This window comes from Myotis davidii, unplaced genomic scaffold (assembly GCF_000327345.1).
Source record: "Myotis davidii unplaced genomic scaffold, ASM32734v1 scaffold513, whole genome shotgun sequence".
NCBI lineage: Eukaryota > Metazoa > Chordata > Mammalia > Chiroptera > Vespertilionidae > Myotis > Myotis davidii.
The window spans coordinates 1,894,472-1,899,962 of record NW_006284436.1 but is presented as its reverse complement, the minus strand read 5'-3'; the positions used below and the strand labels follow the sequence as shown (position 1 = coordinate 1,899,962).

The window sequence follows — 5,491 nt, the reverse complement described above, 5'->3', positions numbered from 1 at the left end:
TTCCCCCACCAGAGCCTGCAAGGTGATTCTCTCATTCGCCCTTCCCAGGCTCCGTGGGAGGTAGCAAGGGCAGGTGTGGCTTCTCACATTTACAGATGTTGAGGCAACCAAGTCAGAAGGCGAGATCGCCACAGTGAAGGATCTGGAATTAAAACCTAGGTTTCATGTTCTGACCCCTAATCCACTAAAATACCTGCAATTCTAATTTTACAGGTTAGGAAACAGACACCCAACTCAGGGAGTAGCTTAGGGCTTTCCAAATAATGTATTGTGAAGGTCAGGCAAAATCAAGGCTGGGGGACCAGAACTCTGTCCTCTCAAGGGTGGATAGGGGATATGGACCCAACTCTGGCAGGGTCCCTCACCCCCAGATATCCCCATTCACACCCCTACTGCTGCCTCTAGGGTCCATCAAAGGTGGGCCACTCGGGCACTGGGGAGCCATACTTCTCTTTTCTGTCCTCGGTCTGTGGGCATCGGGCATGGGTGTTGCCCTTCTCAGTCTCTGCACCATCTACCTCTGGGAATGCTGTGGCCGCAGGAGGAAAACAGAGCAAAGCTCGCTGCCAGCCCAGCCCTGCTTAGTGATGTGCCCTTTGCATCCATTGCCAGGGGAGCAGTGGGAATACAGCTGCAGTACCTGATGGTACATCTAAAAAAAGCCAGCTGAGGGGGCCCACAGACTCCCACCTGTCCTCTCCCAGCCACCCCTCCAGAAAGGGGCGAGGAGCCGTTTCTTTTTTCTCCCACCCCAAGGAGATCAATATGTTGTGTAAAAACAACTCCATCCAGCAAAGCTCTACTTTACACCTACCTCCATCTGGACTGTCCCTCCCAGCATTCCACTAATTCACCAAGAATTCCTTCCAGAATCATGACTGATTTCACAGCACAAGGCTGCCTCCTGCCCGCTGAGCCCCAGCCAGGTGGAGCGAAGCAGGCACATCCATGCTCAGCCCAGGAGCTTTGGGGTGGAGGGTCAGAGCCAGAGGGATGCACAACAAGCAATGGCTGTCAGGGGAATGAGGCAAGATAATGAGTCAAGGCTGGAATGTTTGAAAGGGAAGTTCATTTGGTCTAACAGCTACCTAGGATATGCTTAGGGCTTTGCAAGATTTATCCCATGGAATACTCAGTGTGGCATTTTACCAATGAGAAAGCTCACGTGAAGAGATGTTGTCATAAGCTCAGGGAAGAAAGGCACCAGGACTCAGCGCTCCTTTCCTACAGGCCCTCCTTTGGGAAAAACTGTCACTACTCCGGCCAGAATGTCTCCTAGATAACTTTCCTGATGTTCACGTTCCTGATAATGTACTCATGAATAAAAATAATGCTTAGTGGGCCTTTGGGTAAGATCATGGTATTAATATTAATTGCATTGTTGGTAGTAGTAAGAGTAGCACTAGGAACTGAAAATTATTATGCATTTTAATGACTACTGGGCACTATGCTGGATATTTCACATACTGTATTTCATTAATAATCCTGTATCACTTTCAATGTCCCTAGAAAAAAATGTTGGTTACGTACGTATGTTAAAAATTTTAGTGCAATCACAAAGAGAATAGAATGCAATCTACAGCTTGTGAACCAGTAGAGGAAAAACGAAGGGGATGCAAAACTATCCATCAACGTAAGACAGGAAAAAGAAAAGAGGAGCAAAGACAAGGACTGGAAACAGAAACCCAAAACAAAACAGTAGGAGAAAAGCTCAAAAATCATATCAGTGATTACAATAAATATAAATGAATTAAGTTTACCTATTAAAAGGCTGAGATCATCAGACAAAACGTTTGAACAAAATTCAACTATGTGATGGCCACAGGTGACATATCTAAAAGAAAACTTTCCTAAAAGGCTGACAATAAAGAGATAGAAAAGCACATGTCAGGCTACCACCACCAAAATAAAGCTGGTATGGCATGTCACTACTGTCATTCAAAACTACCTTGGGTCCTCAAAACAGTGTAAGGTGGACTTGAAGTCCCTATTTTGCAGAAGGAGACCGAGGAACAAAGAGGTTAGGTTACATGCCAGGGGTCCCACAAGCAGCTGGGGCAGAAAGAGGATGCACGCACAGGTTTCCATTACGCCAGACCCCCTGCTTTCGACCAGAACACTCTATTGTTCTAAGCAGCATTACCTTGGGAAATATTTAGTGGGTGGAAAATACATATTCCATAATCAAGGCTTGGAGTATAAGTGAGGGAAATGGAGAAAGGGTCATGAGTCACTAAAGAAGAAAATAAAAATCTACTGGTTTTCAATCCTAAAGGGAGATCAGCGAAAACACCCCAGGGAGCCCTAAGAAAAGGCCAGTGATTTGGTCTCCACCCAGACTGATTAACATCTCTAGGGTGAGGCCCAGGCATCAGTATTTTAAACGCTTCCAAAGTGACTCCAACATACAGGGAGCGTTGAGAACAACTGACCTGTACACATACTCAAGGGCAAGTCTACTAAAATAAAGGGTACTTTTAGGTCATTGTGAAAAGCATTAACTAGATGACCCTCTGACTTCCTCCCTTCTGCCTGCAATTCAAAACAGAAAAATTAGAATAAGGAGGTGTGTGAGCCCCTTCCTCTGCACAGTGAGAGGAAACCACATCTGGGAATATCTGAGAAAAGAGCTGATAGAAACCCTGAGCTTCACCCACCTCTCCACCCCCGGTTCTTGAAGAGACTAGAATCACAGAATCTTAAGGGTGGAGAGAATCTTATAGGAAACTTAAAATGGCTCCTAGACTTGGCTGACCGTTAACAACTGTCTTGGAAACTTTGTAAAAATATATTCTGTGTTTCTGCCCCTGGGGAATCTGATTCCATATGTCTGACTCAAGCCTGGAAGACATTATTTTTTAAAACATACTAGAGAAGCTTTTGGAGGGAGATAGCTAAATGGAGTCAGATCACAATAACTCCATGTCCCTAGGCATAATTAAGCAAAAAAAAACAAAAAAATGCCAGTGATCAGACAAGGAATGCCATCAACATTTAAAGATGGAGACCCGGGGTAGAGGGTGGGGGACAGGATTTGGCATGATTTGTGAGGTTCTTGTCCCTACCCCACTCCCTGGAAGCATTCATGATTTGTTAGGCCAAAATGCCGAGACTTCCCACTAATTACTGCACATTTGGAGAGAAGCAAACTATGCTCTTACTGTTATTTTTTTTACCTTTTCTGACCTGATAGAGACAAATGAGAAACTACTAGGAAGTGGCTGCAAAACCGCGAAATCAACAAATTTCTGTCCTAGCAGCACAGGCTCCAGGGCTCAGGGCTTAATTGAGGGGATCATCTAAATGTCAAGGACATCCCCTCACGGAGGACAGCACGTCCCCTAAGAGTAAAATGAACCTTGGAACAGGACATTTAACAAAATCTCCTGTGTTCCTGTCCAAAGGAACACGCTCTTACCCTCCTCCATCCCCCATGTTCCCTATAATGCTCCAGGCACCACAAATCATCTCCAAGTGCAGCTCAGATACCATCGCAGAGGTTACAAAAAGAGTCACAAAGCACTTGCCCACACTGTCAGAGCAGTTAGAAGAAACAGACAAAGCTGCCCAGGTTCAGCATGAGCAGGATCATGGTACCTAACACAGGCTTCGGGGGGGAAATAAGGAACACAGAAGATGAAGAGCCCTGTCTGGAAGAAAACAGGACAAAAATAACAGAGGAAATTTCCTACCAATGCTTAAAGCAATAGGAGGAATGAACCAGAATATATGTCCAAAAAAACCAGAAAGTTGGATTATCAAGAAGTTAGATCAAAGCTAACCAATTGAAGACCAAAATAACAATCATTTCAGATTGCTGAATAAACGGGAGACAGAAAGAATGCAAGTGAAAACTGAATTGCTGCATGGGGGGAAGGATTGGGACTGAAGTACTCTGGAACTCATTAAATATTATCCACCTCAACAATGTAAAAACAACACTATTACTAAAATAAGGCAGGGAGGAGGAAGTGCGTGAATGCTCATTTCTTCGTCTTTTATAGCAAGGACTCAAGGTCTAAAATTAAAAGTATTTGTTAACAGAAAGGAATGACTTCAGCCTCATATTGTTTATAACCTTAGTGAGATCTTTCAGAAAATGCCTGTTTCAATGAAGAGATAGTTATCCACACCTCAGCACTGCTTTTGGATGTATCCTCTTAAAAACCTAAGCAAAGTAGGTTCATATTCCTTTTTAAAATCGGATGTAGAGGGCGATCCTATTATTCTAAGATCACCCCTACCAATCAATGGTCTCTGTATCCTTCAGCCATAGATGTCCATAGAAAGATTCTTTCATGGTTTTCTCCTTCTAGTCCAAAGGGTTATTTCTAAGGAGTGAGGTTTTGAATTGTTCTTTTCTTTTTCTTTTTTTTTTCTTATGGATTTTATTTTATTTTACTTTATTTTATTTTAGTTTTAGTTTTATTGCTTAAAGTATTACAAAGGGTATTACATATGTCTCCTTTTTCCCCCCACCCTTGACAATCCCCTGGCCTCCCCTACCCCCCAGTGTCTTATGTCCATTGGTTATGCTTATATGCATGCATATAATTCCTTCAGTTGATCTCCCCCTTCTGCCCTCCCTACCCTCCCCAGCCTTCCCGATGCAGTTTGACAGTCTGTTTGAGACAGCTCTGCCTCTGTATCTATTTTTGTTCATAAGTTTATAATGGTCTTTATTATCCATGAATGAGTGAGATCATGTGGTATTTTTCCTTCATTGATTGGCTTATGTCACTTAGCATAATGCTCTCCAGTTCCATCCATGCCATTGCAAACTCCATACTGTCTTCCATAGTGGCTGCTCCAGTCTGCATTCCCACCAGCAGTGCACAAGTGTTCCTTTTCTCCACATCCTCTCCAGCACTTGTCGTTTGTTGATTTGTTGATGATAGCCATTCTGACAGGTGTGAGATGGTACCTCATTGTTGTTTTGATTTGCATCTCTCGGATGATTAGTGACTTGGAGCATGTTTTTATATGTCTCTTGGCTTTCTGAATGTCCTCTTTTGAAAAGTGTCTATTTAGATCCTTTTTGAATTGTTCTTAAAATCTCTATCTAAATATTGCTGTTGCCTGAATTATTTGAAGCAAATATTTAAAAAACAATTATTATTTTTAAGAAGAAAATCTCCCCAGTGGCTGCGATGCTCACAGCCAAGTTGGAGGACCACTTCCTCTCGCCCAGAAATCTCCCTGCACACTCCTGAGAAGCCATCACCCAGCTGTGGCCAAAATCTCGGGGGTGAGGAGGCATTCGCTGCCACCCAACTGTCCCCTCCCACTGCAGGGCAACTTCAAGTTCACAGGGCAGCTAATTTTCTGGCTCCTGCTTTCCCTGCTATTGTAGCTTCTGGCACTAATACCTACTTTTCCTTGAATTGCTCCGCTCTCTTGGGAAACATCAGAACAGTCTGGCCGCTCTACATATGTCCTTGCCTTGCAATATAGGAAGACAAAAATCACGTGAGTCTTGTCCACCTTCCCC

General features: G+C 43.6%; 1 protein-coding gene across 1 annotated transcript in view; it reads right to left on the bottom strand.

Moving 5' to 3' along the window:
• Window positions 1-5,491, bottom strand: part of KCNMA1 (potassium calcium-activated channel subfamily M alpha 1) — a 699,960-nt gene that overhangs the window by 618,140 nt on the left and 76,329 nt on the right. The gene's annotated exons all lie outside the window — the stretch shown is intronic.